Raw genomic sequence first — 24,536 nt, forward strand, 5'->3', positions numbered from 1 at the left:
CCAGGATCTTCTGAGGATCCCCCTCCCTCAAATTGGACGACCTGTACCTCCTCCACAAAGTGGGTCTGTTTGGGTCCTTTGTTTCTCCTACCTCCTCTCTGCTCCTTGGGTGGCAGACTTTCAGGGGCAGGGGATTTTGTTTCCGGTTCCTGGTTTTCCAGCGGCTGTTTACAAGTTGGGAAGGAAGCTTCCTCCAAGGCTTTACACCCCCCTTCCCCTTGTGCCTCCTCCCTGGGAACCGGTGGGTTATCGGGGTGCTGCCCCCGTCATTGTTCTGGAGCACCAGGTCCAGAGTTTGGGGCATTCTGCGGTGACATGCTCATCTGAGGGTTCTGTTGAGCCCTCAGTATGTGACCCAGATCCCGTGCCATATTTTGGACCTGGCGCTCAAGTTGTGAAACCCGCTCAGGCTGATACGGGGCTCTATTTTCTCCCCTGGGCTGATCCCGGGAAGGGTAGCTATCCCTTCTCTGGTAGTACCCCTGGTTGGGAAGATTTTGGTACCCCTCCACCCTTGGCCTCCCCTCTCCCGGATTAGGTTGTCTGGGCTCAGGGAATTGGGGAAAGAAGGATGGATGATTTTGGGGCTGGAAATTGGGCAGATACCTGGGGAAAAAGTTCTGCCCAGGATTTGGAGAATTTCTGCCCTCCTGGGGGAAGTTAGGAGGGAAGTTCCCCGGGTCAGGTGCTTGGCTGGATCCCCCCCCTTGGGCTGGAGGAGTCCACACATAACCCAGGATTGGTCGGTTTCCCTTGTAGCGGGGACTTACATAGTCAGGGGAGTGGGGGACCCCATTTGTGGGACTACCTCCTCTACTCCCTGTCTGTGACTGGCCCGAGTGTCTTCGGGGCTGTGAATTATTTGGTGCAGGCAGGTTTTTAGGCCCCCCCCATCTCCAAATCTAAAACGGGGGCAACCTTTACCTCTGCCACCTTGGCAGCAGCAGGGGTGCTGTTGGTTTTGGGGTTTTTCGGCGCATTATTTTTATTTTCGATGGGCTTCTGCACCTCATAGATCCGGGTAGCCTGTTCAATGACCCAGTCTAAAGATCTTTTCTCATGAAAATCTCTCACGAGCTGGGTCATTATGTATTTGGGTAAGGTATGGAAAAACGTATTGATAAATTCTCTGCTATCCGTGCGCACCCTTCTGGTGGTCTGCGCAAAAGCACGCTTTAATTCTTGCACAAACTCTTGTGGGGCCTGATCCTCCCCACATTGCAAATTGTAGGCTGCCTTGCGAGCCTCTTGAGGATTTCTGTGCACAGAAAAATGTTTCAAGATGGCCGCCCTGTATGTGGACCACCTTGAATGGTTTTGATCCTCCAGCCCCGCAAAGAAACTGGAGTATTCTGGTGAGAAGGTCCACTTTACATATTGAATACAGCTTTGGCTGTCCTTCAAATGGAAAGTCTCCATCATTTGCTCATAGAGCTCCAAGTGTTCCCAAACAGAATACTTGGCGTTCTTATGATAAGGCGTGATGACACTCCTTATTGCCTTTATGTGTTTCAATGGGTCCTTAAGCAAGGCCCTTTTTGCCTTATTGGCCTTTTTGGTTCGGGTAACCCTGGTCCATTCATCCTCCGACTCAGAAGCGCTGCTCCCAGAGGTGCCCGTCTGATCTACCAGGTTTTCCCGGATTCTGCGAACCTGGGAATGGCTGGCAGAATGTGGGGACCTGGTCTCCTGTGTCCTGTGACACTCAGAGGAGTCTTCAGATCCCTCCTTGCTACCAGGATTTGCTGGGTATCCCCCCCACTGACCTAACTGGGCAGAGGTTTTCAGGATGCCCTTAATGGGCCTACTCTCCTGGGGTTCCCCACTAAATTGCACTGTGCTTGGGTGCCCATACCCGGATACCCGCCCATCCATTCCTGGGAGGTACTGGCCTATGAGCCCCATACTTCTAGCTGGATAGTAATCTGCCATCCCCGTGGCCCTGGGCTCATGTGCGCGAGGGGACATGGGGTGGCAGAGTCCAGGGACTGGGAGAGATGAAGGCCTCTGGTACTAGGGCTCCTGAGGTTATGCTCAGGAGTTTCTCTTTCCCAGCGAACCTCATCTCTATCCGCCCCTGCTTCCTGTTGCAATGCAAAAGCCTGTGCTTTCAGTTCCTCAGTTAAGGCCTTGCTAGACTCTATCAGTCTCTCCTGCATCGCTACCTGTTGCTGGAGCTTATCATTGTGCTGGCAGAGAGCCTCATTTTCTCTCTGTGCCTCCTGATTGGTCCTGGAGTACTGGGCCAGTCTCTGCTGCAGGAGGGTTACCTCCTGAGCTGTGTCCCTATTGGCCTGCTCCTTTCTTGCCAGAGCATCCTCCACCCTCCTGGTGTGCTCTAACAAGTTCTGGTGTTCCTTTTGGAGGTCACCCAGTCCCTGGAGGGCCAGGTGATTTTCTTCCATTTTCCTTTTTAAGTGGCAGACTTCCTGGCCTAAGGTATCCCTTTCCTGACTAAGAGCCTGCATCTGTGCCGCCAGGTCGTCCCTTTGCCTTTGGAAGGCACCAGCTTTCTGGCGCTCCTGATCAAACTCTGCCTGGGTATCCAGGTCTTTCAGAATCAATTTATTGCTTTCCTCTTTCTCTCTGTCTAATCAAATTTGCAGGGTGGCTACCTGCTCTGTGTATGCCCTGTTGAAGTCCAGTTGTTGCTCCAGCGTTTTCTGGCTCTGCAGAAGGGAGTCCAAACCTTCTTGGTACTCCTTTTTGCAAGGCCAGAAATCTGGTATCCTGGTCAGCCTTCTCCTGTTGCAGTCTATCCATGTCCTCTTTTATTTTAATGATATACTGCCTACTATCATTTTCTGACTCCTGGCTCCTCTGCAGCCTCTGCTCAGAAGAGACCAGGTCAGATTGGGCCTTTTCTAACGCCAGCTGTTGCCTTTGCCAGATCTTGGCCTTCAGCACATTTGTCCTGCATGGCTCCCATATATAGATACAAATATGCCGCTATCCTAACCATCTTGTCGTGTTCATCTTTAACTTTAGGAGCCATGTATAATTCACTCAGGGCCACATGTAATGGACCCTGATCTCTCCATGTATCTGACCCTGTTTCAGTGACCTGTTGCGCGATTGCCTGCAGCCAGACCGTTTGGTCCTGATGAGTCCACTCACCTCCCACAAATAGCTTATGTAAGAAGTGCTCTCTGGCTATTTACATATCAACCAAGGTCGTCATTCTGGAATTTGAGTTCCTTCCTGACTTACAGAAGTTTGTATTTTATTTTGCAAAACAGACCGTTTCCTTCGAGCGTTCCTTTGAGGGGTGCTTTCACAGTGTAAAACAGCGTGGTGATCTAACTGGATATGTGTATCTGGTCAGTTGGCACACTGTATTAATCTGCACAAATGGTAAACCTAACCCAGAATATCCCGGCTCCGAGCCCCCACTTTTGTAAGCGATATTCAATCAACACTACAGCCAAGTCAATGCCTAGTCTGGGATGCTGAGGAAAACCCTTATTAATGTATTGTTATGTCTAGTTCAGTACTCTGGATGACCACCCTTGTATAACACCCCCCTCTTAGAATCCCCCTGACCCCACTGAGCCAAGAAGTAGGTTTGTTTTGCAAATTAAAAGGTTTATTTGAGGATTTAAACAATATATATATATCACACTTTATAATAAATTAATATCTGATAGTACACTTAGACATATGATGTTGATCAACAATGGGTAATCTAGCACTAGCACACTTCTTTACAATCAATGAGGCGTTAGTATAGAATGGATAAAGTAGCAAAAATACTTTTATGGTTTCAAATGGATGCAATGTTGAATGAAAATGCAGTACAGAAACTAACTGATATGGTTTCACAAGATATCATATGTTCACTTTTCCCCTAGTGGCAATTCACCCCCCCCTTATATGCAATGCAAGGAGATGGAAGTAACACACACAGTTCTCAGGAATGCAATCAAATACAATACGAAATTCAATTCCCACCCCAGCAAGCTTAGAGAAAACAGGTATGAGTTTTAAAACACAGGCCCAAGTGCTTTGAATGTGGTGGCAGTGAAGTGAGAAATATGCTGAAAATGCTTTTAATTCCCTTTAGGAGGTTCAGGGTGAGTGAGAGATACTTGGGATGAGCTCAGGCTCACTTTAGCAATGATTCAGGGATGGTTATTAAGAGGCAAACAAATTTTTAGCAAAGGAAAGCAAAAAGCTGCTATCTTTTTACAGGTAAAGAAATCAGGCCAAATCGCGTGGATCGCGATTATGGCAAAAGTATAAGGAGCAAGTCGGTTTTAGGTTTGTTGGAAAGCTTAGATCCTAAGCTTTCAGAGGAAAGTTAAATCTCGTTCCTAGCCCAAACGGTTCCAGAGATACGGACGATTAAATAAAGGTAGTTTTTCGGATTTAAAGTAAAACTCAAAATGACAGGTGACAGCTTGCAGCTGCAGAATCGACAGGTGACAGATGTGCAGCTTTAAAAATGACAGATGACACGATCTCTAGGAGGCAGTTCTACTTAGGTTAAAATAGTTTGGATTAGATTATTTTAACTAAGAGATTGGTTCTGCACAGTTCTGCTAGGTACTCACAATATAAATTTGAACTAGGCCTCGTCACGGATCTGGTCAACACGTCCGGCTGCGGTTCTCTCTGCTCGGCGGGTCAATCAGGCACCGGTTCTGCTCACAGCGATCTGGGTCAGCTCTGCTCTGCTGGTCTAGCCTCTCTGGATTCTGGATGTAACACTGCTTTCTGGGTACTGCTACAGGTTCTGGGGATTGATGGATTTGAAGTCTGGATCTCTGGATGTGAAGTCGTCGGTCAGCATGCTCCGCAGCAAATGGAATTGAATGTCTCTACCTGTCCCAGCAGTCTCTTTTTATGTGTTTTGAAAATGGGTGTGTGCCTGGGCCTAGCTAAGCCTGCCCCTCTCTACTTGTCATTGGCCCAATTCTCCTCTCTCCCTTGATTGGGGGAACTGAGTTGTGAGTCAGAGTGATGAGGTAGATTGTATGGCCAGAGGGCCCTCCCCTGTCATCATAACACACAAATCTATATTTAATCCAAATACATATTTTCCCAAATACACAGTTGTTTTTACATCACCTACACACATCATATATCACATGAGGTAGGCACTGTTCCGACTCTGGCATTTCTAGGAGCTTGGGTAAAGAAATGGCAACTTATTTTCGATTTTAGTGGGTTATGCAACATTGGTTTTTCATAAAAAATTATACACATATACACGGCCTGTCCATACATACTCCAGTAAATTCCCATGTCTCTAGCTTAAATACAGAGTCTGTAGTATCAATAAATAGCAGGGTTTTGCCCTAGAACATCACACAAATTGGAGTTTGGGCTTGAATTGTGGGCAAAGTTTTCATTTTAAGGATCCCCAAATTTCACATTTCTGTCATCTGGTTACCAAGATTTATCAGTGTTTCTGTAAGATATTTATTTGCTTTCAATTCAAAGTACTGCGGTGTTTGAGTCCGCCCCCAAAGTTTGGGGATGACAGTGATCACATGTCTCTCCTGGCTGGCAGATCTTTGTTGACAGGAAACAGTCAAAATCACCATATCCTATTCAAGGGAAAAGGTCTTTTGTGTGGGCTCCAGCAAGCTGAGGTCAACAGACCAGGGGGCCACTTTGCATTTGGTTAGCATGAGCATGTGATATCCTGGGCTTTCTGAGGTGAAAAGGTTTCCCAGCCTTTTGGCCTGTTAATCAAATCAGATTGTCTCTGGGAACAGCAGGTGGTTAGATTTTTAATTAACCCACAGTCTTTTGAAGTCCCAATTGTCACAGAAGGCTGATTAGCTTCTGAAGTAGCAGTTCTCCTGTCAGAGTTTAGACCGCTAGCGCCGCCTTGAGGCCAAAGCGGGTACTGCATGCATTTTCTTTTGGATCAGTCTTGAATTAATGCATTTCAAACAAGAGATTTTACATGGGAGTATATTATCCAGGTTCAGCACATGGCACTAGTGTGGTTCTGCAGCAAAATAATTTTGTGCCCATAATTTAGCCATATTTGACCTGAAGAAAATGAATTCCCAATAGTTATGGGTTGCTTTTGGCAATCAGCATTGCCCCTTTTGCAATGGTTTCAGGCTACTGTGTGTAGCCCAATGGTGGTTTTAGGCCGTGCCCTTCTGTGCCCACAACATAGGCAGAAATGGGTGGCAGCCTATTCTTCATGCATTTCCCTGTGCATCATCCACCGTTCTGGCCATCATGTTTTCAATGCTAGTAAGGCACAGTTTTTTGTGGTAGGGCTCGGATGCATGGGTAAAAACATCCCACACATCTCATCTTGAAAAATCCCAAAGCACACCTCCAACCCCTCCCCCGACCTTGCTTCAAGCCTCACAGGAATCAATCTCTGGATGACAGCTAACCACCTCCTTCTCAACCATGGCAAAACTGAAATATTGATCTGTGGGAAGACCGCCCTCTTCCCTCAACCACCCCTTGGCCGCCCTTTCTAGACCCTCCGTCCTCCCCAGCTCTATCACACTAAACAATCGTGGATGCCCCATGGATGCAGATCTGATACTATCACATCACATCAACTCTGTGTCGAAATCATGCCATCTACACCTATGCCTCCTCTGATGCATCTTCCCTTACCTCACCTACCCTCACAGAGTTGCTGCATTCATGACCATTGCCCTCTCTTGCCTAGACTATGAAACTCCCTCTGTCTGGGCGCCCCTGCATCTCAACTCAGAAAACTCTAACAGGTTCAAATTATTGCAGCCAGACTCAACCTTGCCTTAGGCCATAGAGAGCACATCACACCCACCCTACGCGTACTGCACTGGTTCCCCGTCAGCGACAGGCCACTTTCAAGGCTATGTGCATCATCCACCGTGCTCTGCACAACACAGGTCCGGAATAGCTGCAATACAGCTTTCAACCTACAGACCCAACGGAAACTTGAGATAAGTCTCAGCTCTCCTTTTTGGTCATCGCTTCTGCCGAATCGACCAAAATAGGGGGATCCTCCATCTCCGTCTTCACTGACCTAACCTGCCTCTCGGGTTGAACCTCACCCCCAGACAGGTAGGCCCAGGGCATCGATGAGCCACACCAGGAGACTCCAAGAAAGTACAGAACATGCACAGAAAGGATTCCTGTAGACCTGCATGACAGGACCTGCACTCCACCAACGTAACAAGTAATCAGCTAGGACTCACAGGTACGTATCACACTCCATCCTGATGGAAGACAGCAATATCCCTCATATGGCACGGCCCCTCACCCACACACCCCTGCAATCACCCGCTAAAAATCCATGGCTAGTGGGCTGGTAGTGTTTTAAGCAATAGAGTGGGCACGGGCGAAGACTGATAGTGTTGTAAAATATACAGTGGGCACGGACAAAGGCCATGGCTAGTGGACTGGTAATGTTGTAAAATATACAGTGGGTACGGCTAAAGGCAAAAGGCCGTGGGCAGTGGCTTTGTAGTGTTTTAAACTATATAGTGGGCACAGCCAAAGGCCATGGCCTTTGGCCATAGTGGCTTGCTGATGTTGTAAAATATACAGTAGACACAGCCAAAAGCTGTAGCCACTGGCCATGGGTGAAGGCCATCGCTAGTGGCTTTATAGTGCTGTAAAATATATCTGGCCATGTGGCTAGTGGCCTGGCAATGTTGGAAAATATACAGTGGACACGGCCAAAGGCCATGGCTGGTGGCTTTGTAATGTTGTAAAATATACAGTGGGTACAATTGAAGGCCATGGCTAGTAGCTTGGTGTGCGGAAATAACTATGGCATAACAAAACCCTTGAAATTCACCGAAAAACTTTAAAATGTAGTTAAGGTGCCAAATTTATCGCAAACGAAACCCCTGAAATTCTGCGCATTTGGGAAGTCATGACCGACTAAACTCTGCGCATTCCAGTTGGAAATCCTGTGAGCACATACATATTACAAGAGAAGGGATTCACAATGACCTACAAAATGGCATTAGGAGGGACATGGCATTATGGTGGACATCAACGGGAACGCGCTGAGTTAAGCCGGTTAAAGCTTCCCAAATGTGCTGAATTTGAGGTGTTTTGTTGCGATAAATTTGGGCATCTTAACTTAACTTTAAAGGTTATTCAGTGTATATATATGTACTCCATGCCTCATGTCTCTTACTGCTCTTACTGGTGTGGCAGAGAGAGAGATGTCTGCGAACCTGGTTGCCCAAATCAGCTAACTCTCAGCAGGACGAGACTCCGGGAGCATTGGTCTTGCAAAGAGGACTTTGTCAAGCTAACCCAAGGCCGACCCATGTAGGAGGCCAGATAGGATAATTGCCTCCCAGATATCCCAGAATACCCCAGTATGCATGGCACCTCAGAACCCCACTGATTTGCCAAGAAATGTGAGCCGGCATGGTTTCTGCATCCCTCCAATGGATCCCATCTCTCCTGTGACGGGCACTCCCTCAAATGACCTAAAACATTCACCATTCTGCAACCAGGGCCCATAAACTGTGTGTGCCTCCACTATCAGTGGCAACTATAATTGATGCCCTGTTCCCTGGGTCTTTAGCAGACAATATGCAGCACGCACAATGAGTCTCCCAATCCAGTTCATCCTAGCATTTAAAGAGATAAACTTTCCTATGCACAGGTTACACCCCTTTCTCATCCTTTGTAGGCTACAGCCAACAAGGAGAGCGAGGTGGGTTTCTGAGGTGCTGGCGGGCGCCTGGTGGGGCTCCCAGGAGATACAAAGCACTGTTCTTCTGTAAGAGCGACTACTTAAGCCCCCTGCAGGTCCCGCACAACCAAACACCTTCAGGAACTATCCACCAACGACTTCTGGCACCGGCATCAGCAGTCTGTCACTGGCGTTGCAGTGACCTGATACATGATGAACATTTGCCATCTGTGAGGAATTTGTTTGAAATTTTAAATGAAATTGAATGATGTTATATCAATCTCTGGAAAATGTGTGAGGCTAATATGCACACATTTTCCTATGCTCACCGCATGACATACACATCGACCCGTGTACTCTGGGTTGACACAGCCTACAGGCACAGTCCCCCCATCATAGTTAGTTGAGATATGACAGCCAGGATTACACCAGGTCATCTCAGAAGGGGAGGGCAAAACCTTCCCCCTGCCATGACCAGCCAAATTAAATATCAATGGCTCCATGGATCCGTCGTTTCCATTTGTGTAGCACTGCAGATGGTGGCAGCAATTAACATACTAATAGAGTATACTTCAAACATGCCCACATGTGGCCTGGCTGCAGAGGTTAACAAAGGAGACAGGAAATCCCAACAGCCTTTGATATGCACTGTCTCAACCTGAAGCCAGCTCCCGCCATTAGTATCTTAGAAGTACCTTAGAAGGTATGAGTATGTGGAATGATGGCAACAGAAAGTCTGGTCCTGCACAACTTCAAGGGCGACCTGCCACTTTAATCAGGAACCACAGAGAGCGCCATTAACTAGAAAGACTCTTTGATCCACAACAGGAATATGGGTGGGACTTAGTATTACATGTTTTCACCCCTTTACCTTTTCTGTTGCAAAGCACTATGATTATGACCTCATGCATACAGGAGATTGTTGGTGGGGAACCAGGATTGGTTCCTTCGGGTAGGCTTAGCCTACACCAATAACCGTGGCTTATTCGGCTTTAAAAGAGGGCGGAGCCCCTCTTTTGGCAGATCATCTGAAGACGTTGCACGAAGTAGCAAGAAGAACTCAGCGTTGAACCCTGACTGAAGGACAGTCTGCCTTACATCTTCCACCAGTGAAGGAACACCAAGACCTCCAAGACGCTAGCAAGATCCCTACCCTAAACATCAACCAGGGAACAGAGGGAGATACTGAATCTGGAAGACCCTCTAGCAGCTCCAGAACCGGTACCCAGACAGCACACAGCATGCTCTGCTAAGCTCTGAAGCATGCTTCTTAGGTGGGAAGGGACATAGAGTCTCTGAACCAAACTAAGGACAAGACAGCTGCCTGCAACACGCCCCTCAACTTTGGGCTGTCTGCCTTAAATGATGACACAAGCCTAGTGAAGAAGCTAAGAGGAGTGCAACTGCCAGCATCTACCGACATCTGCCTTAAAGGACATTTTCGAGTCAGTCGAGCCCCCCGGACTGCAACCAACTGTACCATTGACTGTTGTTACGCTGCAGTCACTAAAGCTGTCTGAGACGCCTAGACCAGTGCTTCAGAACCACCGACCAGAACTTAGACAACGATCCTTGACCCCGAGCAGTCATGTAGGCGAGCCTGCAGCCTTCTGTCCAGCCTCGCTCGCCGAACTGCCTGCCTGCCGCCTGATACCCGCAGCTGTCTCCCGTCTTGAACTCTGTTGCAGAAGCCGCAAAGTGCCCTGAAACCGACCCAAAGCTGTCGAGCACAAAGAACTCTGACAAGCACAAAGTACATTGTGGTTCTGTCCACCTGGTCCTTCTCCAAAGGACCCTAATGACATTTTAGGACCCATTGCTCCCTTTGTGTTGAAACCAAGTATACTTGAACTATTGTGATTAATTACTTTACCATCTACCCTCCTGTCAGTATCCAGAGTGCACCCCTTTACCTTCTTTGAAACTCTGTCCTCTGCATTCCTTTACAGAGTTGTACTTTGTAGTGTGCTAGGACTGTCTGTTGAGATAATAAATAAGTAGATATTTTTATACAGCCTTGACTGGGCAGTTCCTTTTATCATTGGGTAATAATTGTATTTTCGCTGTGTTGCAACTAACCAACGATGCACGACCTTTCGGAGATGAGCCTGCCGTTCAGGAGGTTTATAATTGACTTGTGTTTCCAATCTGTTCGTATCCTTTCTGGTGTACTAGGGGTGTGGAGCTGATTGGTTGTTTAGAAACCGACATTCATCCCCGGACCATTGGTGCTCCCTAAGTTGATTTGTCACAACATCAGCGCCCATTGGGTCCCCACGCCACGTAAGTGTGCTGCACCCTACGGGGCACACTTTACAATTACTTTGGTTTTAGTCTGTCCATCAGTTATCTCTGTGTTAAGAACGCAATGTACACATCTTTTTCTTTCAGTAAAACCTCACTTGGAGTACTAAATACCTTTGGATTAGTAACTGAAGAAATGTTGGTACAACTAAACCAACACGCTTTTTGTCTGTTACCTTTCAGCATAGGATTTGAAAGTGATCTTGTGTGTTTAACCCTTTCATTCGTTTACGCTGCTTTTAAACTAGATGTTCGTTTATAGGTTTTTTAAAAAACTGTCTCAACTGTTCATTAACTTTTACCTGAACATGTTTTGGTGCTTACACTGAAACATAGTCTCTTTTATCATCCGCTGCAGGACTGTCAAGTTGCCCTTCTGGCACAGTGCCCATCACTTCCAAATCTTCATGGGGTAAGCCCTTGTCTGCATTGTCGGCACATTCAGGAATATCGGAGCCTATTGTTGTATGAACAACCACCAGTACAATACACCAATCGTCCTCTAAAAGTACCATCTTGCAGGCAAGTTACAGTTTAACATTTTTTGTTAAAATAGTTAATGTTCACGTACAGTATGTTGTGCCAATGGTTGCTCGTCAGCCACGAGTTGCATTAATACCCACCCTGAATGGCATTCGCTGCATGAGCGAATAACGAGGAATACCACTGGCGGCTTCCATTAAGTTCTCCCTCCAAGAAAACATTGACATTGATAGTCAACTGGTGTATTTTTCAGGTCATGTTTTTTAAGAAACGGAATTAATATACATGCGCTTCATAGATATTTTGCAAGCCGAGCACATGACACTCAAACATACTTCAAAGGCCTGGTCTGCTGCAGCACACATGATGATCCGTAATCTACAGCAGCAAGTCTTGCATGTGCCCTTCAGAAATGTGTCCACCATTAGAAACACTCGATCACAAGAGACAAACAAACGCGTGTGCCACATCTCTGCGGTGCCCGATATTGTGTGTTACTAAAATACTATTATAAATAATATCCTAGTAGAAAGTTGCAAAGGTTTGACATATCATGCGTGGAGATGTAATTAAACTAACTTGAAATACTGTTCCAGGGTATATAACGCAAGTATTTGCTGCCATGCTAATCAATATATTTAAATCCAATTAGAAATGTTCATATGTAACAGCGTGCTGCCACCACATGTACGATTACTTTCAAAGTATATCCAAGTGTTGATATTGGCAGTGTTTTCCCCTCAGCTGTTCCAGGGGACTTGCTGGCACTACGATGCTCAATTTGCTTACCTGCCGGAGTTCTGCCCAAATGAACAACATTGCCCTCCAATATGCCAGATTAGATGTCAATGTGCTAGCATGTCAGTTTTCACATTGACTTCGTAATTTTCCCATTGTCGTGTCAGTTAAGCTCGTTGTCAATTCATAGCTTTGACCCACAACAAGTAACATGCATGTTTCATATTGCATTCAGACATAAATAGCAATGGTAGTTTAACATTTCCCCCACAAAAAAGACCATGGAAGTGTCTTTGAACGCAGAAATGTTTCCATGCCAGTGTCACACTACCTTAAAGTAATTGCTATGCCATGTTCAACAGTTCCATGCCACTTTCACATTGCCACTGTTAAATCCACTGTCATGTAATGTCCTGCAACCAGAGGATAGATTACAATGCAAGTTTTTGCATTGCCCCTCAACATTGTCAGTTTCTCTTACTCCCTAAAAAAGTCTTATAACAGTTCTCAGTGGCACCATAAAACTGTTCTGTTTCCCAATGCCCCAGTTGAGCACGTCCTGCCAACCCTCGCACAGAATTACTGTTGCAGCTTAACATGATGTGATTAATGACTTTCCCCATCACATGAACCTAGATACTGAGGTTGTGGCAATGGGGACCAGTGTTGCCGACCGCTTCATGAAGTGCACTCTATAATGCGGTGTGAGGGGGGTTTCCAAAATCCCTTTCTTATTTCCGTCAGTGCCTGGGCCATCGATCCTACCTGCTCCAAACTTAAGGCAACATCAAGACAGGGAAGGAGTTTTGAAAACCACATCTCCCATAATGCATCCTATTTTCTGTCACAAATCCTGGAGAGGATTCTAAAACATCTGAACCAGATTCAAAAATGGAAAACTTGGCAGGAAATGTTAGATGCCAGAAGAGTACTCTTTTTCCACTTCGAATCCGGGAAGTATAAAACACTTGGCCACATCATTTCACAAACCCCACATATCAGTATGCAACTCCAAAAGTGCAACATTCACACAATCCTAAAACCTGGACCAGAATCTCCTATGTCACCAAGAACAAAATCTAAACTGGATTTGCAAGTCAAACTCTACACAGGAGAGGGCAGACTGCTGGTAGCTGGTACAGGATCATGCACAGTGTGTGTCCAGCTAACCACACAATGCGTAACCAACAACCCAGCAAGAATGTCTGCATGTTCCTTTCCTCACCTGGAGAGACTTGTGATGAGACCCCTCTCTACTCTTTTACATGACCATTTGTACACGAGTATACAGTAAAACCAAAGTTTTCAGGAGGTAACAAGATGTTCTGACTACTGGAGGCACTAAAGTTAAAACCTCCCAGGAGACTGGCCACAAACCCCAGCTAACTCCCTAGAACCATCATAAAAAAACCTTAGGTGTACCAGAAAAGCTTCAGAATGCAGAGTAACAGGTTTTTTATGGGGTGGGGGGGGGGGGGGGGGGCAACATGTCTGAACACATACATACCAAACACTAACTGGGACACCAAGATGGCTGCCCCATCTCTTGAAACCTTTGCTCCCCCATCCCTGTCTGTACAACTAACCAATCAGGATATGCACTAGTCCCCTTTCTCGAATTATTTGGCAGCAAGGCTCAGCCCACACATAAATGGAGAGCTGTAGCTTCCGGTGAGTTTATTGGACTCAGAGGAAGTAGACATACCTGCTGATCCTCCCTTGATAGAATCAGGGGCTGCTGCCTGGAGAAAGGAAGTGACAACCTGGAGAGGCTTCAAGGAGGAAGGTAGACAGCAGTTAAAGCCCTGGGAGCCATTGAGGGGGAAGGCTGAACAGAAGGGCACAACAGCTCCTCTCAAGTCCTTCAGGGAATTGGCATGCCAGAGCCAAATGTTTTTCACCACCAACCCCTATGAAAGGATTTAGGAAAGGACTAAGGGCCATGTGAGGAGGGCAAGAGAACATAATCTGCCTGAAAAGGACCCTGAGTGAGGGGGTCAGAAATACCCATTAAGACCAAAGTCCCGAAGGGACATATGAATCCTAAAGCCCAAGGTACTGGAGGGCCCTGTCATGAATCCTGAACCTCCTATTGCTCAAGTGGACACCAAGTCCACTTGAGTAATAGGAGGGCAAGGCAACCCGCTCTATACTTTTGTTGTACTTATTGTTTTCCCCATATCTAAGAGTAGGGGTCCTTCTGGTGAAAAAAGACAAGGGTGACCCATTAGAGAATGTGTGATGAATTCTGAACCTCAAGTGCTAGGAAAGGCCTGGTTTTGAAACTGAGCAAGACATGGTATGGAATGACCACCTCAAAAACCTGAAGACGGAAAGCGCTACAAAGAGAAACCTGTGGAACTGAATATCTCTGATAGGTCCGGGGACGTGTGGTGAAAGCAAAGAGGCTAATGGAACTGAAGGACTGTGAGTGATTATGGTAGTAGCTGTCCCAGAGGCAGTTGTTTTGATCAACATAGGGCTGTACCTCAGACTCTGAAATACTAGGTTTGTGGACTTTCTGTTGGCCACATCGTGTGAATAGTTCCTTTGTAGCATAGCCTGTCAAGGTGGGACAAGGATTTATACAAATTAGGCATTACTTTGACTTGGGATTTTTGAGATTCTGAACCCGATTATCACTTATTTAGTTAGTTCTTCCTGACACTTGGTTATCTGGGAGTCCCTCTTTAGAGTTTCCCCCTAGTTTCAATAGGCCTTTATCCAACCCTCACCGATGTTACAATCTTAAAATAAAATGTTGTAAACTTAACACTTTGTCTCCTTGAGAGTGTCTCATGACGCCGTGCCACGTTATCACAATTGTCGCCAACAAAACGTCTATATACATTTCCTGTTGTCACCATGCTGGTTTTTACATTGCCTGTACAAAACTGCTCTGGCAGTTTCACGTTGGCCTCAGAAAATGATCCCGTACCATTTTCACAATTATACCCACAACCAACATTATAGTGCCAGTTTAAATTGACGTGATACGCACATTGTGATGCCACATTTTTCCCCACACGAAATTATCATAACAATGTCATTACCCACAAGAAATTGCATCATGTCAGTTTCATGTTAATCCAGAAAACTCTCATGACCGTTTCACATTACCCTCAAAAAAACTATTTGCCAGTAGCAGAATGTCCTCAGAAAAGAGGTCCATGGCCAGTGAGGAGTGTCATCTTGCTGTCTGTGTGAAGGAGCATTCCAATAACATCAGTAACAAAACAGTCTACCAGGCTGGGCTGTGTTATTAGTACTCGGTAACCCAATTATTTTGTTTAAAACGTTTGTTCATTGGCTTTTTCAATGATAACAACAGTACACTCTCCCCCCCCCCGTCCCGCCAAACTGTACCCCCTGATCCTTGCCAGCTGCCACCAACCCCTGTGAGTAGGTGCGAAGCAAGAATTACACAGATTGTCTAATGTGAGCGTTTCAGCTAATTCCCAAAATGCGCAGTCTGTGTGGGCAGTAGGGTTCCCAGTATGCAGAACATTTTAAGCTGTCCCCCTGCAGCGGGTAGGTTATCCATCCTAGTGCCACAAAGTTCTAGACTTTAGCTAGCCAGTCTTTTTCTCACGGGGCCTCTTTTCACTCCAGTGCTGTGCGATAGATAGTACTGCAGCCAGCCTTAAAATGACATATGCTATCCTCCTAGGTTTCGGCCATCTTCTGCATTCCGGGTCCCCAAGCCCTAGTAAATATTCTTTGATACCCCTCTTGATCTGGCTGCTAAACTGTTTCTATATGATAGGTAATGGTTTGCTCCACCAAATATGATCAGTCCCCCCACCCCTGCATTCGCGCCAGCAGTCTTGTGACATTTTCATGCTAATTCAGTGTAGCCGTGCCGACGTGTAGTGCCATTGAGTCATGACCTTATACCATATTTCCCTTGTCTGGGTAGCCTGTGTGAGCTTTGGGATGTCCCGCCATAAGTGCTCCCAGTCGTCTAAGTCTATGGCCTCCCCGATTGTCTTGTCCCACCTGTTCATGTATGAGTTCTGTAAGCTAGGGGCACTATCTACGAGGAATTTCTAAATGTTGGAGACTAGCTTCTTGTCACCCGGGTTGCTAATGAGATACCTTTCGAAGTGAGTGAGAGGTCTGGTTGCAGCGTCTTTATTAGAGAGAGACAGCAGCCTTTGTCTGAGCTGCAGATATTTTAACCTGTCACTTTCCCCCAGTCCCAACTCTGTTTTGCACTGTTCAAATAATGTTTTGACCTCTGGAACCCGGAACATGTCCCCCATCTTTATGCATCCCAGGGCCTTCCAGCTAGAAAAGGCACCCTGAGCTAGCACTGGGGAGAATTGGCGGTTGTGTAAAAGTGGGGTGAAAGGGATGGGAATGAGGTAATACCATGTGAGTACACTGCCTTTTCCCAAGTGTTGCCTAGTAGCCCCGTGATGGCACTCTTGTGTACATGCTGGGGTCTGTCCCCCTTGTTCAGCCATGCACCCTCCCCCAGAGGAATCCCTGTCACTGCCCTATCCATGTGCACCCATATTTTGTTGGGGTTCCCTGTAAACCAATATTTAATTAGCCTCAGTTGTGCCACTGTGTAATATAGAGAGAAGTTTGGGAGGCCCAGCTCCCCCTTGTGTAGAGGTGCCATCAGTGTTTTCAGCATGACCCGCAGGGCTTTGTTATTCCACACAAAGGTAGTCGGCATCTTGTTTATTGTCTGGAAAAACTGTTGGGGTATAGGGATCGGGAGTGCCGGAAAATAATATAGAATTCTAGGTTGAACCGCCATCTTAATAGTGTTAATTCTCCTATGCCATGACACAGATAGGGGGCACCACTTATGGAGTTGTGCTTTGATAGAGTCCTATAAGGGTTGCAATTTGCCCCATAAAGTCTTGCTAGTGATCTGGTAATCATTACCCCCAGTAAATGTATGCCCCGTGGTGCCCATTGGAAGGAGGTGCCCTGTTTGAGTGTCCCCTTCGAGCGACAGGTTCAGGATTTCAGACTTTGAAATATTTACCTTCAGCCCCAAAACTGCCCCACACGCCCCTATCTCTCTTATTACAGCTGGAAGGGTTGGATCACGTTCTCCGAGTGAGAGGGGCATATCATCTGCAAATGCCATCAACTTGTGGTCCTTGCCTCTGAACGGGATCCCACATTTTCCCTTGTGGATCTGATCTTGTTTAGGAAAGGTTCTAGGTGCACTGCGTAGAGAAGGGGGGCGAGGGGGTAGTACAGCTTGGTACCCCGAACTAGGAGGATGTTCTGGGAGAGTTGGCCATTGATCAAGATCTGGACTGTCAGGTTGCTGTATTTGCCACGAATCCTTTGTAAGAAAGACACCGTAAACCCCATTATTTCCATCTTGCAGAACAAAAAGGACCTCTCCACACGTTTTTCTGCATCTAGCTATAGGAGGACCGCTGGAGTATCTTTCTTTAATGTTTTCTCAATGAGATGGCAAACCCTTTGTATGTTATTGAATGTTTGAAGCCGCTTGATAAACCCAGATTGGTCAAGATGTATTATTTTAGGGAGTACCTGCTCCAGCCTATTCCCTAAGACTTTCGTGTACAGTTTAGAGTCTATGCTAATCAGAGCGTTAGGTCTGTAGTACCCGCATAGCGATGGATCCTTGGCTGGTTTCGGGAAGAGTACCAACTTTACATCTTCCATCGTGGGGGTTATGGGTCGGGGTTGCTTAAAGTGTCAAAACGTTGTGTTAGGCTGAGCGTCAGTTGCCTTTGGAAAGCTTTATAAAATAACTCCGGATAGGTGTCTGGGCCAGAGGATTTATTGAGCAGGAGATCCTTTATAGCAGTGAGCACCTCCTCTGTGGAGATGTCGTCCTCCAATTGATTCTGCTCCCTCAGGGAGATCTTTTGCAGTGGAATCGCATGCAGGTACACCTCTTGCAAAGAGTGATCAGGGCAGTTGGATGAGCACAGGGAGGAGTAGAAGACTGTGAATTGCTCGATTGGTTGATTGGTCACCTGGGGGGTTGTAATTCCCTGAATTACCTGTGATGCTGCCTTTTGCTTCCACTGGCGTGCTAACAGCGCATCCACCTTTACATAAAATCTTTGTCGCAGGTATAGCAGCCCTTTCTCTGCTTTTTTAGTGTGCTCGAGCTTACCCCAAAGGCCTCGGTATCTTTTGAAGAGCTTTATCCCTGTATTAGTTTCCATTTTGCACGTACATCTTAGAGTTCTAGCTCTAGGTCGGTTTCTAGCGCCCTAGTTTGTCTCACCCTTTATGCCTGTATTGCTATCAAGTCTTCCAGAAAAGTTGCCTTGAAGGCATCCCAGCAACTTCTTTCTGCTACCTCTGAGGAAGTGTTAGCGCAAATAAATCTTTTGGCCTCCATGTCTTCCCTCAATACAGGGTCAGTTAGATGCTACCGGGAGAAGGACCAGCTGCAAAGCCCTTGTGTTACTGATGGCAAATCTAGAGTGATCGTCATGAGGACATGATACGATAGGAGGATCATGCCTATGTGCAGCTCCTTAACATTACCCAACAAGGAGGCCGAGGACAAGCTATAGTCTATATGGAAGAAGGATTTATGTACATGGGAATAGAATGTGTACCCCTTGTCTGTCCCTTTGAGTGCTATCCAGGCGTCTTTCAAGGCCAATTGGTCAATTCTGGCGCATAAGGCTTGCAAAGGATGGGGCTTCCCAAATGTCTCTACGTCTGACAGGGCTGCCCTGAGAAAGCCATCTTGTCCCGCGTTTGGGGCATATAACGTGGCAACAGTAAATACTGTTACCCCCCTTTGTAGATTCAGGAACAGGTATCTCCCCTTGTTGTCCGCCTGTGAGTTTGGGACCTGGATAGCAGGGTCCGAGTGGATGGCGATGAGGACCCTGACCACTTTCCCCTCGGCATTAGCTTGGTATACGCGTGGAAAGTCCCGCTGTTTTAATCTATGCCTATCTTTCTTTCTGATGTGAGCTTCTTGGAAGGCTCCTATGTCTGGCTGCACTTGTTGGAGAAACCTTTCCACTTTCTGCCATTTAGTAGCGAAGTTCAGTCCCCTGACATTAGGTGTCAGACATTTGAATTTACGTACCTACGGTTCCTGATAGCACTGTACCTCACACCCAGTGCCCCACATTTCCTTGCATCCGCCATATGTGAAAGCCTGCACCCACTTACTACCCTCATACCACCCACCCCCTTCCCACCACCCAGCCCAACTTGAAACCCCCATTCCCCCAACCCCCAAAGTTCCTAAAGAGTCCTCAAGCTGACTGCCATCAGCATTGGCCCGCTATGTAATCCAGGGCAAACTAGCTGGGTGTCCTAAAACCCCTTGCACACTTACAATTGAGTTCCGGCGAGACATTCCCCGTCTCCGAGTGCCCCTGCGCTATATCTCGCAGTAGTTGATTGTCCTAATTTCCTTCCTTGATAAAAGTAATTCTGATGCTGACAGCTGCAGGCCTTCCTTAGGGCATTTGTCTTTTAGGTGCTGCACTCAAGCGACAGTTCCTGTATCGTGCCCTGGTGACTTGCAACCTTTCCCACAACTTCCTCATCAGTGGTGCTTCTTTGCCCCTCAGTGCTTTGGGGCTAATTTCCTCATCACTTAAATTTAGTGTGTGCACGCCTTCCTCGCATGTGGTGATTCTGTGCTGATGCCCATCCTAAGTGAACAAGAGGCCAAAAGGGAAGGTTCATTTATATTTATCTGTTTAGCTGCAAGGGCTCTTAACACCGGCCCCATCTCTCTGCACTTTTGCAGTGTGGACTGGGCTAAGTCCTGGTATAATTGAATTTTTCCCCATTGTGAGTAATGGCTTCGTCTGGCGGTCCTCACCAAAGATTTGTTCTTTATGAGGGTATCATGATAGCGCCACCAGTTTGGCCCTTAGTCATGTGCCCGGTTCCATCCATTTAGGGCCGTTTCTATGCACACTATCAATGAGAATCTCCTCCAACTGTACGCCCCCTAGGAGGTCTACAAAGATCTGCTGCACAGTGTCTTTAAGGTCTTTGTCTCACACTTCTTTTGTGAGATTCTGTATGGGAATATTGGATCTCCATGACTTTTTTTTAAGGTCTTCACATTGGAGTTTGAGGTTATGGGAGATCCTGACCAAGTCCTCAATGGTGACTACTGTTTTCCTGTAGTCATCTACTATATCCCGCAGCTCTCGCTCTTTTGTTTCTGCCCCCTCTTCTAGTGTTACTACATCCTTCCTCAAGCCCCGAATTGCCCACTTTACTTTTATGGTGAGGGTCCCGAACTGGGTTTGGAAAGATGCTAACAGTTTGTTTTGGAAGTCATTAAAGCCGGCCTGAAGGTCATCCTTGGTCATGGCTATGGTGTCCGAATTGCTGCCCAGGAGGGCACTTTCCTGATCCTGATCTGTTGCTGCTTTGGGAGCAAGGTCCGGGTCCCTAGCCCAACACTGGCGCAAAGGGTACCCTCTCTCAGCTAAGCCAGTGGGTGCCGTTTGCCGGGAGTCCCCCGACTCTGCCTGCTGGCATTAGGTGATGTCTCACGTGGGTCTTGGTGCCAATCGCCACTGTCCAGGTGGTGAGCCGAGGCCACCAACCCTGCCAGTGCCCTGTCACAAGGGTCACCCCGGCTCCCACCTGCCAATCAGTGTTTGCAATGATGTACTCCTCTCAGCTGCTGTGCTGGTGCCAGGTATGGGGGTTTCGGGTCGGCGCAAGGCCGCCTTTGATGATTATATGTGCTGGGGATCCCATCCACTACAGACCCACAGTCACCCATTGTCCACAATCTCCCTGGGGCCTCCTGGTGCCTTGGCTCTGCTATGGCTATGGAACTGTTTACGGTGTGGGTAATGTGAGTTGCCTATGATTCGGTGCGGTGCGCTGACCACCTGGACCCCAGACCAGGGGAGCGCTCCTGCCATGTGCACAATGCAGGGCCCATCCACAGAAGCGGCCCTTTCACATTGGGCGGATCTCTGCCTCAATGCCTTTAATCCTCTCTGCTGACCCCCCAGGCACTTTGCCGGTCTCACCTGGTGACTGCTTGTGGGCCGCTCCCCGTCATTGCAGGCTTTCAGGCAGCGGACTGATCCTTTGTTTTCTCCAGTGTCGGCTGCACTGGCTGCTCTGCCCCCTTGTCGCCACCCCCTGGAGTCGTCGCCTCTGGGTCATTCACGTCGGGACGGCTCTCACTTGGGCGAATTGCCCCATCAATCTGTGCTCGCAGGGACCGTTTCTGCTCTTGCTGGCCCGTTTATCCGGCCAGCTGTTTACACTGCTGCCTACACCATCAGCTCCCGCGACAGAGGGTTGTGGGGGCATTGTGCCACAGGCCAAGTCCAAGTATCCTTGCCAGCCCTGCAGCTGACAGACATGGCCAGCGCCAAAGTGTAACAGGTGGGGGCAGGTAACCTGTGCCTCATGGCTGCCAGAAAAGGGGGAGGGCACGGGCAGCCTTAGCACTGAGGTTACACAGCCAGCTGCTCCATCTCTCCCCCGTCCTCCATTGCATGTCCCGCCGAAAGGCAGACACACCGTCGCCAGCAGGAGCAATAAGAAGGAAGGGTAAGGTTTTAAATCAACACCTTGCCCTTCCTCCGAAAGGGATGCAAAGCACCAGGGACAGGAAAAGCAGGACGTAGACAGGGAACAATAGTGTTAGGCATCATAAAGTGCGATTGCCGTTGGCCTCAACCGGCAGGCGAGCTGGCAAAAGAGCCCCCCCCCCGCACAGGCACAACAAAGACCCAGGGGCAGCCCCTGGGTGCACTATAAGGAGCTGCCTTGGCAGCAGAAAGCCAGAATCAGTTTGGGTCCCTGCACGGGGACCCTAGCAAACCAGTTTGGGTCCCTGCACGGGGATCCAAACAAAAGATTACTTTGCGTACGCAGAGTCTCTCTACTTTTGAGCACTGATCTGCTCATTGCTCAGCTCCTAGCGCCGACACCCTCAGTGGGGCGGCACGGTGGCAGCCATTGTTGCTCCCCAGACCCCCCCCGTTATCATACCGCATTCGTCTCTCACTCCTACCAATCTACCCTCCTCCCCCAGCAACCCACCCCCGTCCACCCAAAGGATAGGCAAAGACCAGTAGGATGAGTGGGAGGAAAAATTGCCACAGCAAACTTTATTACACATAAAGTCAGGAGTTATCTTACAGGTGTTCCGTTCACGCTCAGGATTTTCTGCGCTGAGAGCAAGCAACTATCCCCCCCCGCCCCTTCTGGTCCCTGGGGGACCAGACGCGGGCGCCCAGTCCCTTCCTCAGCAGTCCCTCTCTACCCTTTGGCCATTTCATTTCTTTATTTTGCAATTTCTTTTCATTTTACTTTGCAATTTCTTTTCATTTTATTTTGCAATTTCTTTTCATTTTCTTTCCCCAACGCTATTTCAGTGCGATTGCTATTCCGTGCTTTACTTTCCATTACATTTTCCATTTCCGCTTAGGCTCCTTCAAAAGGATGCGTTCCGGTCTCATTTTACTTTTGCTACCTTTCCCCTGGATTCCCTCTTCCCGTTTCCCCAGGTTGGCTTATTGATCCCGGTTAACTTTCTCTCCCCAAACAGGTCTTCCTTCTTCCTTTTTCGGCCCTCCTACCAGGGAGCCCCTCTCCCCCCCTCAAACGAGACCCCGATCCGCCCTATCTCTCCCTGCCGCCTTAGACCCATCCCCCCCGGCCCCCAGCGCGCCCTCCTGTTCTAGAGAACCCCCTCCGTCAAGCGCTACCTATCCCCCAGAGCCCAGCATCCTTCTTATCCCCATCCTCTTCCCCTGCCTATCGCTAAGGAGGGGTCCATCCCAACTAACCCCCCTGCTCCTCCTGGCCCCTACCCCCGCACTCCAAGGCCCCCCCTCCCCCAAGTTTCTTTTCGATCTCCTTAAGCTGCCAATCACAAAGGGCCCCCTTCTCTGGGGCCCCCCTTCCCCTCAGTTACCAACGTACTTGCCGGAGCCCCGTTCCCAGTGCCAAGTTTTCATTTCACCCCCCCCCCCCGTTGCTGACTTCATTGTTCCTTTCCAATTTTCAGTTTCCAACGATGCACTTCACTTTCCAATTTTCAGTTTCCAACGATGCATTTCCCATTTCCCCCACCCACTTTTGGAGTTGGAAAGGTCTTCCAAGCCCCCTAACCCTCCCCATTCACGTGGGCCTCCCCTGAGTCTAATACTCCTGGGCGCCGTTCTTAATAAACTGATGGCTGTGCAGTTCCCCTTGTGGTATCCGCCAGTACTTTCTAACGGGAACACCAGGTAACATCCGCTGGGCTTGTCTGCAAGAGAAAACATCACACATCAGTACAACCTTGAAAAGGGGAGGGCGGGAGGGCAACGTAGGCGAGAGCCGGCAAGAGAGACCCAGCGACCTTTCCCAGGGTATTTAAGCCCAATGGGCGCGCGAGGTGATGACGTCACCTGCCCCTCCACCCCCCTCCAGGGGGTGCGATGCGTGGCTCACCCCCCCCTCCCCCATGGATCCTCGAGCCACCATGCCTCGTGAGGCAGTCGGCACTAAGGGGGGCCCCCGCCGAGGGGCCCTCCTTCGTCGGGCGCGGGAGCCCGTCGTAGCGCCGACACCCTCAGTGGGGCGGCACGGTGGCAGCCATTGTTGCTCCCCAGGCCCCCCCCCCGTTATCATACCGCATTCGTCTCTCACTCCTACCAATCTACCCTCCTCCCCCAGCAACCCACCCCCGTCCACCCAAAGGATAGGCAAAGACCAGTAGGATGAGTGGGAGGAAAAATTGCCACAGCAAACTTTATTACACATAAAGTCAGGAGTTATCTTACAGGTGTTCCGTTCACGCTCAGGATTTTCTGCGCTGAGAGCAAGCAACTATCCCCCCCCCCGCCCCTTCTGGTCCCTGGGGGACCAGACGCGGGCGCCCAGTCCCTTCCTCAGCAGTCCCTCTCTACCCTTTGGCCATTTCATTTCTTTATTTTGCAATTTCTTTTCATTTTATTTTGCAATTTCTTTTCATTTTATTTTGCAATTTCTTTTCATTTTCTTTCCCCAACGCTATTTCAGTGCGATTGCTATTCCGTGCTTTACTTTCCATTACATTTTCCATTTCCGCTTAGGCTCCTTCAAAAGGATGCGTTCCGGTCTCATTTTACTTTTGCTACCTTTCCCCTGGATTCCCTCTTCCCGTTTCCCCAGGTTGGCTTATTGATCCCGGTTAACTTTCTCTCCCCAAACAGGTCTTCCTTCTTCCTTTTTCGGCCCTCCTACCAGGGAGCCCCTCTCCCCCCCTCAAACGAGACCCCGATCCGCCCTATCTCTCCCTGCCGCCTTAGACCCATCCCCCCCGGCCCCCAGCGCGCCCTCCTGTTCTAGAGAACCCCCTCCGTCAAGCGCTACCTATCCCCCAGAGCCCAGCATCCTTCTTATCCCCATCCTCTTCCCCTGCCTATCGCTA

The 24,536-nt window shown here is 48.3% G+C and overlaps 1 long non-coding RNA gene across 1 annotated transcript in view; it reads left to right on the forward strand.

The window, feature by feature from the left end:
• The window catches only part of LOC138529949 (uncharacterized), a 137,685-nt gene that overhangs the window by 53,351 nt on the left and 59,798 nt on the right, over positions 1-24,536 (forward strand). Inside the window, exon 2 of the long non-coding RNA XR_011284845.1 lies at positions 11,295-11,458. This is a non-coding gene — a long non-coding RNA (uncharacterized lncRNA). The remainder of the gene's footprint in view (positions 1-11,294; positions 11,459-24,536) is intronic.

Source organism: Ambystoma mexicanum, chromosome 1q (genome assembly GCF_040938575.1).
Source record: "Ambystoma mexicanum isolate Mex_15411 chromosome 1q, UKY_AmexF1_1, whole genome shotgun sequence".
Classification (NCBI taxonomy): Eukaryota; Metazoa; Chordata; class Amphibia; order Caudata; family Ambystomatidae; genus Ambystoma; species Ambystoma mexicanum.